This window comes from Coturnix japonica, chromosome 5, assembly GCF_001577835.2.
Source record: "Coturnix japonica isolate 7356 chromosome 5, Coturnix japonica 2.1, whole genome shotgun sequence".
Taxonomy (NCBI): domain Eukaryota; kingdom Metazoa; phylum Chordata; class Aves; order Galliformes; family Phasianidae; genus Coturnix; species Coturnix japonica.
In genome coordinates this window covers 8,989,989-9,004,037 of record NC_029520.1, presented here as the reverse complement: position 1 = coordinate 9,004,037, position 14,049 = coordinate 8,989,989, and the positions used below count along the sequence as shown (strand labels likewise).

The following is a 14,049-nucleotide window of genomic DNA, read 5'->3' as shown; positions in this document are numbered from 1 at the left end:
TTTCTTCAGTCCCCCTATGGCCCAAGCCATACAGCACTTTCATCTCCCAATCCATCTCGTAATGTAAAAAATTGCTCATGGCACAACTGAAACTGCTGAAAAACGTGAATGACAAGTATAGCCCCTACACCTGCAGAATAGGCTGTTGCTTTCACCAGTTGTCCTGATATTGTGGTCAACTCTTTTTCCAGACTATTAAGCAATTGATTTCCTGTGGTTCAAGTACTTATTTTCCCTTTAAAGCCCTAGCCAAACCTATACTGGTTCATAATCTTTAATTCAATTGCTACTAAATAGAGAAAATTTAAGTCTTAATCTGACTTGCTATTATTTCAAATTCAGCACTAAGTAGGTTTCTTTTCAGATAACGTATTTATTTTCTTATATAGTCACACACAAACAGAGATGTAGCACTGTTTAAATGCATCAGTTTCAATGCATACTCTGTCATCTTAAAACTGTTCCAGGGCTTCAGAAACACAGGATGTTTTTTTAAAAACATGACAGGTGTTTAGCTTCTAAAATACACTAGACAGAGCCAACTGTCTCTCACTTGTCATTAAATGGATATCATAGGTATTTTTCCAAAGGAGCTATTCCAGTTCCTAGAGAGCTGATACCTCTCTTCTAGTATCACAGTATTCCACACACTTGTCCTTGCCATCCTTATGAACAGGAGGGCTATCTACCTCACACCATAAAGTGCATCAACCCAGGACACCAGGAGGAAGGAATACCAACAACAGCAGGATGCTTCCTGCTGCCCAGGCAAAGAACAGGTACAGGAATGCTCTGTGCAAAGCTAGCACAGCACTGTCAGAGCAAACTGGTAGCCTGTTTGCTAAGGATCCTGGGTTACATCGTGCCCTCTCAGCAGCCCAGTTAGTATTGCAGCATAACACTGAGTCTCACCAACATACCAAGCTGCCCTGGGATAAACCACAATATAACATATAGGAAAGGCAGAAGTGACCTTTCCAAGCAGTCCGCTGCAGAGCTGAACCAAGCCCTCCCACAATGCTCCTGCACACCCCCAGCTCAACGGGGAGCAGCAGTCAAGTAAATGCCATCCCACAATCACACCCTGACCAAATCTTCAGTAGCACCCAGGAAGGAAGACAGAAAAAGAAGCCAGCATAGGTAAAGGAAATTTTAATGGCAACAACAGCAGTTTATGTCATTTAATTCCCTAACCCAATCAATCAAGTGAAGCACTTAAGGACACAGAACTGTAAGTTGCTTATTGCTTAGATTCCTGCAAAGTATTTCTTTTTCTTTCCCTTCCTCCTCTTTTTGTACTTAAAAAAAAAATAAATAAATAAAAAAGCTTATGACTGAGAATGACTGATATCTTCACGTATCCACAGCAACAAAACTAAGACATATTTTGCTCCCACAGAAATCTCAACAGCAATGAACTACAAGACAGAATTTTTACCATGGTATATCCAGGGAAGAAAAAACACCCATCCTATCTTTACCCTTTGTGGTAACTTCACAGAGCCGCAACAAAACATCCCCAGTTTGGAGGCAAGTCTAGATATCTTTTGCTCTCCCAAACCAATCATCCAAACCACACAAACCAAATAAAAGTTTTCCATTTCATGTTGTAGAAATTCCCTTTGCTCTGATCCCCCACCTGGACACTGAGAAAGCAGATCTGGCCACACACCCCTGTGCTGGCAGGACAACATAGCAACAGCTATGAGCACGTCAGCCAGCTATTACAAAGTAACATGCTCTTGCTGGACCAGCATCAAAACTCAGTGCAGCGCTGATATTTGGCAAATTGAGTCAGTACTGAACATGAATGTGACAGCAAGCAAAGCAGAGCAGAACTCAAATCCATCTAGATAGGACAGCAGCACTCACACCATCCAGAGCTCTTCATCTCAACAAGTGCCTCATAAAGCTGTTTTCTGACAGCCTTACTGCTGGAATCCCCTGGACACCCCTCAGGCCTGGGTCTCTTTCTGGAGGATGAGTGTTCATATCCAGCTTGGATCTAGCAAAATCCTATTAGACATATACTTTCTCTTGTCATGGTGCACTCCCAGGACTATGCAACTTCTCCACCCTTTTCCTCCCTGCCCTTCTGAAGACCTGCAAAACTTCAGTCACCTTAGGCAGCACTTTCAAGCACGCAGTCCCACTGACAAGACAAAAGACTCAATACAATGGAAGTTTATCTGAGGTCTGCGCAGAAGTCAAACTCACCTTTCAGGCATGATCAGTTTCCAAACCATATTTGTTTGCAAAGCTTAGAAAGCATCTAAGCCAGTAGCTAGATGCTAGGTAGCTATAATAAAGATGCTAAAGTTATACACCGTGCTGCAGTGTCACTGCTGTCTCAACAATCTACCATCTGGAGGACGAACTGCTTTAAATGTGATTGCTAGCACCACTGAGCCCTGGAAATCCAAATGCATATCTTGAAGAATCAAGACTGTTATGTTTGTTTTTAAGTACTACTGTAGAAATAAAGATTGACTTAAAACTCTGCAAGTCAACTAGTAATTTAAACTCAGTTAAGAGACTCTAAATGGCCTAGAAATCAGCATCATCTTACTTAACGATTTTTGAAAAGTTTTGTGCCAGGTCAGCTATAGTAATATCTCACTGCACCATATTAGCTAAATCAACCTGAAAACAGATGCAGTTCTTTACTGTCCCCTCCTGATTTCCATTACACAGTGAAGTCAGTATCAACAGGACCCGGGTCTTACTTGTCCACACCTCAGTACTCACATACAATGGAGACAGTAGTTCACCTAATTTGCTCCATCTAGGGACCAAATTCTGCCCTTTGATAGATACTGCCCAAAATTATTTATATTGTTTATTATATCCAACTACAGAAAAATCTAGTTTTGCTTGTGCCATACCAGGCAGGACATCATACAAGTAGTTATTGCTTATACTTTAAACCAGGGGAAAACAGAACTATGTATACATAGAGCAAAACAGAGACAAGACAGTGACAAGATAGTGTCCATCTCAAAGATTCAAGAATTGAGTGGGAAAAAACAAAAACCAAGAAAATCCACACAAAGTATTTAATTTCAGCTTTATTTCTGTTTTAGGGTTTGCCACAATTACACATGACTTGGTCAAGTAGACTAAATGCTACAAGAGAAGATTAACCTACAGGGATAACAACTACTCATTGACCACTGGTATTTTAACAGTCCTACAGCTAACCATCATGTCCTCATTAGAATCATACCAGGCCCACAAATTGATAATCATAAAGTCCTTCCTTAATTCTCTCCAGCAGTTTCTGCCAATTGCCTACACTCTTCTGACTTCATATTATTCCAACACGGACTAAGACAGCCCTGTAGTAAGAGATTCATACACACATTCATAATCATTTTGTCCAGTTGGTGCCATACTCTTGCTGGTGCCCATCCATTATAACTAACATGTATTGCTCTAATGAAAACAAAAGGCCTCAAACATTTTTAAGAGTTTATGAGGTGCTGTACAGAAGCTACACAAAGTCACCTCACTCAGCACACTCCCCGCTGAATCAAAAACAAGTGCCAAACACACAAACCACAGAGGACAAAAGTGAATACCTCAAGTAAGACATTCCAGGCGTCATACAATACGCATTATTTTCTTGACACAGGCATAGACAAAAAAAATAGGCTTTTGTTGCTGCCAGCAGTTGAAGCAGAATAAAGCACTATTTTCTTCCCCCTTACCCAGAATCCAAGCAGGATCATTATGAAAAGTGCTGTTCACAGAACACTGTAAGCACCACCAATGTACAAGGGCTGCCTGAAGCCCCTGAATGAGTTGGTCCCTGCCCTGCGCAGACGGTCAGCCAAAGCACGCATTTAATCTTCAGCTATGAGAAACGCTGCTGTTGCTACCTGTGGTGAGATTATAACTCAGAAATATGCTGCGGCTGTGTCAAAACTTTGTATCACTTAAGATATAAGCAAACTCCTGCTATGAAGATAACATCCTCTTGCTTCTGGTCTGCTTTAACATTATAGAGCCTGCGGGAGATGAGGCAGGGGGACAATACCTCACAGCAGGTTGAGAACAAGAGCCGAAAGTCAGCCACGGGAAGCTGGGGAAAGTCTGGTTGAAAGAAAGCAGTTCCTCATTATGAACAGGCTGTGAAGTATAAGTTGTTAAAAGTTGCTTAAGAAACAAATCCAAACTTGGAAATACAAGTTGTTTCTCATCTCTGTTCCATGCCATGCCATAATATTCCCAGCACTAAACTGGGTGCGCAATTTCATTTCCAGTCAACACGAATCCAGTCAGTGGTTCCACATTAGTTCTTTTCTATATCTTAGTCTGTCAATGTAAGTTACTTTCATCAACCACTACCTATTCCCAGTTTCCACTACTTCCCTGCAAATATGATTAAGAAACCTGCAATTACATTTCAGTTTCTGATACAAGGCACTGGTAATATATTTTTCAAGACCTGAATATATACATAGCTGTGCCCTCCCTGCGCTGCGTGCTCAGAGGAAAATGCAAATACTGGTGAAATTAAGGAGCAGAAGCGAGCGAAGAGAGACTCAAAGTGGAAGTCATTCTCCTTCCATCAAAGGAAGCAGTTTGCTCTGGAGATTCACCTTCCTAATTCAGACTACCAGCAGAGCAACCAGGGGCCTTGAGCATCCCCAAAGCCCTGCACAGCCCTGCTATGCCCACTATGATACAGGCTCTCAAGTAGGATTGAAATGCATGGACTTCCCTCCAGTTCCATAAAGCCAGGCCCATTTATAATGGCTAATGATCTGGTTTAAGGTATCCAAGGAAAGTAACACATTCATTAGCTACCCTAAACAGCAGGACACTACAGTAAATTATGACAGCTGCGGTGTCAAGCTTTTCAAAACTTTTCTTTATAGCTTTAAATACAGCTAGCACAGGGGATATCTTTTTCTAAGGAAAAAAAAAAAAAAAAAAGAATAACAATCCATAGATCAGTATCCTGTATTCATAGTTCAGCCACCCCTAAGTGCCCGTCATGGTGTTACTTGCCTGCGCTTACAAAGCAGCTGCACACAACCTAAAGGCTTTGCTAACACCAATTCACACATACAGTTTTCAGTCAAAGTAAATTCAGAAACACTTTCCTTCTCTCATCATTACCAAAGTCTGACATTCTCCATGAACCAACCTCCTTTCTGCTTTTATAATGCTGTCTCTGAAGATACATGAATAAAGGCACAGCCTGAATTCACAGAGTAACTCATTCTCCCCCTACCTGAAAGAAAACAATCATGTTCTCTTGGACTTCACAACTTGAATGCACAAGCAAACGTCACCCACATAAATGCTTATTGCTCAATCTGCAAGAGATTATGTGCGGCCAGTGCACAGTAGTGGTAACAGTTCTCCACAGTACTGTAAGAAATTCCCACTCAGAGACATCCCAGTGGAGCTCCAGCCTCGTTTGCTCAACCTTCTGCTTTGTGAATTAATGGATTTGAACTGCACATCAATACATGACACCTTAGGCACCTGTAATAAAGAGGATTTGTGAAGATAATTCCTGCAGATCCATTTCTCCTAAATTCCTTCAGTTGTGCCTCTAAGATAAAATAAACTAACAATCTAAAGGTCCAGTGAAGAAGGAGAAAAAAAAAACCAACAGGTAACAAATGAAACAATACATATGGACGCAAAGCAGGAGGAATATTGCAAAATAAACTGAGATTGTCCTGCATTTATTCACCCACTGAAACTACCTGAAGGCAATCCAAAGTTCATAGCTTTTTAAGGAATAACAATAGAGACCTGAACACATAGGGTTGCATACCACCACTTAGTCAGGAAGTTCACGGCATGCAACAAGAAGCTGATCTTACCATCTCAGGACAACTCTTCCTGTTGTACATTCCCAAAGCACAAATGCAGCTTTATTATGATGAGTGCAGTGGTTCATGCTCACTCTGCTCTAATTCCTTTAGAGTTTTGTTGTTGTTTCATTTTTATTAAGAGCTTTTGTTGGAGCAGCAGTGCACATACCCCAAGTCACTAACTGCAGGCAGCTTCCATCCTGTGGGCCTAACCTCACGTCAACAACTCCAGATTAAAAGCCAGAGTACAGAGAGAGGGAGCATTAAATGCAAACTCGATCTCCTCCCACCTCTCACTTGCTGAATGGAGCTGTAGTTAAATTGGTCAGCAGCATTTGTCAAGAGATTAATACAGAAACAAAGGTGGTTTTGGCCTCTTTACTGAGTATCAAGAATATTTTCAGAACAAACACACCCTTTCCCTCAGCCTGTTAGCTGCACCCAACTAAGTGCCCCTCAGCACAGGTGACCAGCACATGCATTCTCTCCTCCTTGTATGAAGAGCCATGAGAATGAAACAAAAAGGGTCACAATGAGTTAGAAAAACATGAAAGCATCAGTACGTTTAAATAAAGATACTTGTATACAACAAATAGCTGTACTTCCCCCCTCAACTAAGAAACTGGCATTCATCTAAATAGTCATTCCCCGCTGACTGAGCCAGTCCATTTACCAAAAAGTAAGATTTTACTTAAAATAGTTCACCATAAGAAACCACTAGGGTTCTACTTCCAGAATACGGTATTGATTGTGCTCCTACTACAGGATAAAGCCAAAGCAGCACATTTATACTCCCCTAACAAGGAGAGCAACTGTTATATATACCACAAAAGGAGCACCTCTCCCCTAATCACAGATATGATCACTGTTGCATGTTGTGAGATGCCAGGAAAGTGAACATTAAACAGTGTGGATGAGTAGAGATTGATTCCACAAAATGAAGAAGCCATCAGGGAAGAGAAGACCTCTGGCTCCTGCTTACTTTTTAAGGAGCACACGACTTTTGTAGATCTCGCTGCAAAGTACATTTTGTGAGCCTGAAAGTAATTCTATTAAAGATTTATCTCACACTTCAGCTAAAACTTCCTTTGTGAGACCAAGAAGTAAAGTTTCCATAAGGTCAAAACTGCCATTTAACTCTCTAGAGATTCTACTGGTCTTTTCAAGCTGTTTAATAGCTATGATCCTCCTGAATACATTTCAGTTGTGTAGGCTGCTCCTCAGATTCCCCTTGCAATATAAACTTATCTGCCAGCACCGCAGACAGCATCAGTCATACAAAACAGCCACCAAGTGCCATTTTTCTGTTGAGTCCAAGGGTTACAAGAACACACATGAAAAGTAACATCTTTCCTTTAATGCCAAACAAAACAGAAGTCAGCAAAGAACCCTGGCCTTCTTATGAGCTGGTCTGCAACAGTATCCATAAAGCTGTTACCTCTGCTCACTCCGTGCATCATAGCACATTTTACAAACCTTTTGCAGACTCTAGCCCCATTTTTCTGAGCATGACAAGCTCTCCTTGGAATAACAAAGACAACCTCAACAAAACATTCACCTCAAGAGAGGCAAAACTCTGGAATTCCAGTAATTGAAGACACTCACTGGCTAAAAAGACACCTCTGTTCTTTGTTTGGAGTGTAACATGCTCCAAGGAGTCCAGCTTCTAACAAAGACCAGTCATCAATCCACAATACTTTCAACAATATATGAATATATTCATACTGTCTCATGGTTCATCAATTTACACAGCTTCTTGGTAACGTTAACTTGTGTGAACACACCGGATCATCAAAACTGACAGTCAGAACCACACAGCACAACAAGTTCAATTGTGCTTAGGTAAAGCTAAGGAGAGCATTCAAAGACAGCCACGAGAGATCAAGACAAGGCAGGTACTCTCATCTTAGATGCATAAGATGCTGCTGAAAAAGGCAATCTGGTTCCTGCTGTCCTCCATCTACCTGCTCTGTTTCCTCTCTCATTTTGAAGTTAGCATTCAGAACTAGCAATGAGGTGGATAACCCTGGGGAAAAAAGTCTGGTGCAAGGAAAACTGTAAGAAAAAACAAGAGTCACAGGCAAGAGGATATTGGGACCGTTCCTACAGCAGTATTCTAGACACACATAGCAAAACTATTGTAGATACTTTACAAACAATCTCTGGAGCTACAATCCAAAAGTATTATCAAGTACCACACAGCAAGCCCTAGAGAGCACAAGCAAAATTTCAAGTAAGGCTCATATGTCTAAGATCACACACACCTACAACTTACACTTAAAAAATAATCATCATCTCTTCTGTTCAGAGGTCACAATCAAGCATGCAAACATGAAAATATAGAAGTATTTAGTGAGGACAGCGAAGACATTATGATCTATATAAGGCATTAATTCCGATTTGAAGCCAGTGTTAGGCTGTGTTTTTGCTACCACTTGAGGCTTCAAAAACAAACACACATATCCTTTCAAATTCTGTCTTAGGGAATTTGTCAATAATTTTTTAACAGTTTAATGGAAATTTAAATGAGTCAAGCTTTTTAACCAGCAGTCATACCAGCACTTCTTTTATCAATAACTATTCGACAAAATAGCAACTGTAAAACAATAGCCTAATCATGATTCATTCCTCTGGCATTTATGGTGAGAACATGATCTTGATGGACTCATTTAGCATTAATAGTGTCATTGATCATTAATTCAGCTAAAGAACTTCACTTTGCAACTCAATGTTAAACATAAAAATCGATAATTATAATCTTGAAACATTACTGATTTCTCCTACCCTAAATCTTATACTTCAGATGTAAGAAAACTGAATGGATAAAATGGAAACAACGTGAAAGAGCTGTTTTACCTCAGCCTAGGAATGCTATACAAATATAAGATTATATATCTAGGAATGATATACAAATATAAGAGACCTGTGGAACTGGAGCAGTACAAGATGCTATTGCACATTGCATCCTGCACACAAAAAGCCCCATGTACCATACAAGAAAAAGTTTCTCTCTGGTGTGGCCTCAGTGTAGCTTTCACTTCCCCTTATATACCTTAACAAAGCCTGAAAACACAAATCACCTTCTCCCAAACCTATTTGGATGCTGAGTATTTCAAGATCTAGGTACCTCAAAATCTTAATCAGCAAGAAGAGTTAAGTGCTCTCATCTCACTTAACTCTGCTGACTGCAGGAGAAATTACTAGAAAGCCATTTCCTCACACTCAGCTAATTCATCTTCCCAGCACGGCCATGCAAGTGCAGAACAGTGCACTAGTGACAGGCACTGATGCACTGGCTTTTAATGTTGACTTCACAGACATTGTAGGACTGAAGTTGTGACAGAGGCATCTGTTATTCCTTCTCCATCAAGCTTGTACTGAGACACAGACAAGGTCCTCATTACACCATGGGATACAGAATAGTTCATTTTCTTAAAGCAAAGCTTCGCACTGCTTTAAGGACTTAATCCCCTGTAAAAGTACCCTCTTTAAAACTAAGTTTGTTTTAAGAATAAGAATTGAGTTACAGCCTGGTTTTCCCATCTTATACTTTGGGCATTCAAATAACTTCTTAAATATTCCTGAGAACAACTCCCTCCCAAAATTTTAGTAGTAGAAGGTTCTTTTTTCAAGTTGTCCACTCAATAGGGTTGTTGCTTCTGAGGTTAACTCAATCTTTATAAATATAGCACAGTGTCAAGCACTGCTTTCAGTAAATACTAAAGAGTGAATCTCTTATTTACATTTTCCCCCCAATGTCAATATTTCACTTGAAACATAAACTGAGAGTTGGAATAGGACAGTTTATTTCTCTTCTCTGCACTATAATTGCAAACAAGGTGGAAAAGTCAGAAATCTACTTGTTCTAAAAGCCATAGGACCTGTCTTTCCTTTACATCTGTGCATAGCTGCATCTTTTACTTTCAAAATATTTGTTTTGTAAGTCAAGCTCCCAGTGACCAGAAACAATCAAAGGCTCTATTTAAAAATACCATTGCTTTACATTCAGGACACACACACTGACAAAAATCAGCCTTTCTCCTAACGCCCCTTTGTGATCTGCAATTAAAACATATACGTTTTTTTGTGTTAATGATAGGGTGAAGGAGCACCGCTTTTAGTTTCATTTTAACGTATGTTACTGTATGGGTGTCATCGCAGGCTCTATTCAAATCTCCAGCTATAGCAGCCGACAACAGAATCGTATGTTTTTCTCCCTCAGTTAGCTAAAATTAAAGGGACTGTTGAAATAGTCTCCTTTCCAGCACAGATGACAGTCACCATTGTGGATGTGCTGCTCTGGATTCAATCATTACCCCCTGCTTCACAAATCAGACACACATTATGTATTACAACAAAGTGCAGCCAATGTTTGAATGCTTGTATACTTTTTTTTTTTTTTTTTTGCTAAAAACACAATCATGCAGTCATTCCATGGTTGCATAACTAGACACAAATCAAGACTGCTTTCCTCTGATTTCCCTGCTGCCACTAAAATTCCACAGCATTCCCAGCCTGGACAATGAGAGATGAAGAAAAATTCAACATCTCAAAATCATGGAAAACAAGCTAAGTCTCCCAGTCCCCAGTCTTGATAATAATGGGCAATAATAGCAAATGGCCTCCCATCCTGCAAACAGTTCAGTTTGATGGATGCTAACAATTTGGCAACTTCTGCATGTTACCACAAATCTCCACTAGGTTGGGACTGCTGCTGACCTATTGAGAAATACATAATGAGCACCACATGCTCCACAGTGTTCTGCGATATAATCGAGCAAAAACTGAAAAACAAGAGAGCTATAGAGACAGCTAAATAGATGTCAGCATAAACATTTTGGCTTATGTTTTAGTAAGATATGCAGCAACCCATGACCCTTGCTGTCTTTGGGGAGTTTCTACCACTAATGTAACTGGGGGAAAAAAAATATCACCACCAGCAAATCTACCTCCAACTGCTGTAGAACATCCCCATCTTTATAGCAGGAGCCCTGACTTCCAACTATATTCAAATACAGAATTCTGCACTCTTACAGGCCACACATAGAATCTGCATGTACTACAAATATATTATAGAGCACCACTTAAAGCCTTGCCATAAACAAGAAGTGGCATAAGAGAAACAGAGGATGCCATTTCCAAAATGCATTAAATGTTTTAGGGAGCAGGTCAAGAAAGAAAACTGAGCAAGCATCCCTCATGCTAGTTTACAGAGCAAGTCATAAGCAGAGCTCCAAGTCCCAATCCTGCAAATACCTATTCTCACTGCTACAATTGCAGCTACACAAAGGATACACACTGCTGTTTGTATTTACAACACAGCCAAATTTAAAACCCAACATTAAAACAATTTAATGCTAGGCTATACTCTGAGATGTGACATTCATTTGCCTTTTGGATGTCAAGTTATAGCTACAAAGGGGTAGGTGGCCCTAGATAAGACTGTAGATGTGCACTAACAGGCAGGAGAATTAGAACAGTAGCATTCAACCAGGAAAAGAAATCTCCACAGCAAGGTGCCAGCACAGTAGAGATGAGGCACAACAGACAGACTGCCATATGGAGAGTCATATTCCCAGCACCAAGGTTTGAAGTCTCTTCTCCAGGTTCAACAGCCCCAGCTCTCCCAGCCCATCCTCATAGGAGAGCTGTTCCATTCTATGGATCATTTCTGTGGCCTTTCTGTGGACACACTTTAATAGGTCCATGTCTCTCCTGTACTGAGGACTCCACATCTGGATGCAATACTCCAGGTGAGGTCTAACCAGCACAGAGCAGATGATCACCTCCCTCATCCTGCTGGTCATGCTTCTTTTGATGCAGTACAAGGCAACCTACAGCCTTTTCAGTGCCAAGTTCTAGTCCCACCTTGCACAACCATTTAGCACCAAGCAGTCTCACCACAGGCCACCTTCCATGGCCTAACATAAAGCTCATTAGAGGGACTAGTCAATGAAAAAAATGCAATGTTTCATCATTTTTTCCCAAAGCTGTCAAAATAATCTGTCACAGACAAACAAAAAAGAGATGGCACTGGATACTAAAGAACCATTAGACAATAATGGAAGTGAAAAAAGAAATAAACTGCATTACCACAGAATAAAAAAGAACTTAAAAAATACAATAAGCTAAAGCATCACTAAATTCAGCCTCCAAAAGTCCCTCTCTTCAATTATCTATGGCACATTGTAGACAAAGAAAGCATTACTTCTTAATGTTAGCTGGCTCAGGGTAATATTGCTTTCTATAAGGAACACCGAAAAGACATGATGGAGCAAACGTCAGGAACAAAATTAGTAACGTGCAGTACAAGTTTCAGTGACAATTACTTCCCAGCAATCATTTCAAGACTTACAACATTCTACTGCATTGGGTTAGTGGCTATTTTTCTTTGTTGCATAAAGACAGCCCTGCAGAATGCAAAGAAAAAGGAAGAAGTGGAAAAAGTAACAGACTAACAGGTTTTCCAAGTGAAACTTAATTGGCAGATTAGCATTCTCAAGGAGATTTATCCACGGTGCTTTCAATTGACACTGCACTCTTTAGTCCTTCCACTTATAAAATAAAAATAAAAAAAAATCCACACTAAGATTACAAGTGGAGATATTTCACCTTATTAAATTAGCGTGTTAGCTAACATTTCCTCTGTGATACTACACGCTACCATCCTCATACTCACAAAAGGCCTGGGTTTTCACTGAGGGAAACCTCATAGTGGTTTTCCAATATTTGAAAGGAGCATACAAACAGGAGGGAGAACAACTGTTTATGAGGAGAGACAGTGAGCAATAGGACAAAGGGGAACAGTCTTAAAGTGAGACAGGGAAGGTTTGGGTTATATATTTGGAGGAAGTTTTTTCGCACAGAGGGTGTTGACACACTGGAACAGGTTGCCCAAGGAGGTTGTGGATGCCCCATCTTTGGAGGCATTCAAGGCCAGGCTAGATGTGGCTCTGGGCAGCCTGGTCTGGTGGTTGGCAACCCTGCACATAGCAGGGGGGAATGAAACTGAATGATCATTGTGGTCCTTTTCAACCCAGGCCATTCTATGTTTCTACAACATCATAAACCTGCATTATTAAGGGTCAGATTTAAAACTGACCCATTTTACATCTGCACAGTTACAGTCAGCATTCCAAGTACTCCCAGCTGCAGTAAATACATCTGCAGGACTGTGAACAGAAGACAGAAACTCCAGACCTTCCTCAAGTCTGGAATGCTGAACAAGTTCTATGGAGTTGCAAATTTACTAAGGCTGTGGGCACAAAGACACATACAGGGATTTTCAAAAGCACCCAAGCAAGTTAAAGACCTTTGAAAAATCTAAGCCTCTGTTCAGTTCTTTAGAAACTTAAATATATTTTAAATCCAACCAGGAGAGCATATTAAGAGCAAATTCAATCTGTGGACCTTAATTGGAATACTAGACATATTATCAAAAAATTGTGTTTACTCACACTCAGTTAAGGAAGGTTTTTCAGATGTCTCCCTGTGTAGATTGCCTAGCTGGGGTAGAAAAAATTGTGCACATGAATGAGTGATTGATCCAAGAACAAGAAAAGACAGGGCAGTCTATGGGAGAGCATGCTTAGCAGGGGTTTAGGAGAAACGTAATCACACAACGTGATCTGGACAGTCAATTTTCCCCCTCTCAGTGCAGTCTTCCCAACATTTTTCAGCCTGGTGACTTTAAATGCTTTTGGAGTCAGAGAGCCTCCCCTACTATATTCTTATCAAGGGTCTGGTACACAACATCACTATCAATGCCTTTAAGCTATAACAGCTATAACTCAGATACATACAACCCAATTTCTAGATTACAGCCCTCATATTGCCCCAGCTCAAGCCCCATTTTCTGATGGGGCTCCAGTTAACTAAATAATATGTGGAACATTAAAGGCCTACTCCAGCTACAGATTTTCCAACCACATCTATACATAACAGCACAGCTCAAATTAAAGGAATTTTAAATACCAGTAACATGCTTTAAAGTGCATTTCTTTATTGTCATATATAAATGCTCATCTATCTATAATAGGAATATATGTAGATCTACATATAGATCTGTATCATAAGCACAGACACAAGAACACAAATAGCAGGCTCCTGGGTAAGTAATTGGCATTTTATAAAGGTCACCTTTTTAAGGAGAAAGAAAGACTGTTGAAGGTTAATTCTTAATTAAAATTAAATACTGCCTTTATTTAAACTC

At 40.2% G+C, this 14,049-nt stretch overlaps 1 protein-coding gene across 7 annotated transcripts in view; it reads right to left on the bottom strand.

Annotated features, from left to right (window-relative positions):
• TSPAN4 (tetraspanin 4) overlaps positions 1-14,049 on the bottom strand; it is a 379,559-nt gene that overhangs the window by 328,541 nt on the left and 36,969 nt on the right. Inside the window, exon 3 of one of the 7 annotated variants that reach the window (XM_015863758.2) lies at positions 13,295-13,343. The exons of the other annotated variants lie outside the window; for them this stretch is intronic. The gene's annotated coding sequence lies outside the window, so the exon portion shown is untranslated. The remainder of the gene's footprint in view (positions 1-13,294; positions 13,344-14,049) is intronic. 7 annotated transcript variants of the gene reach the window in all.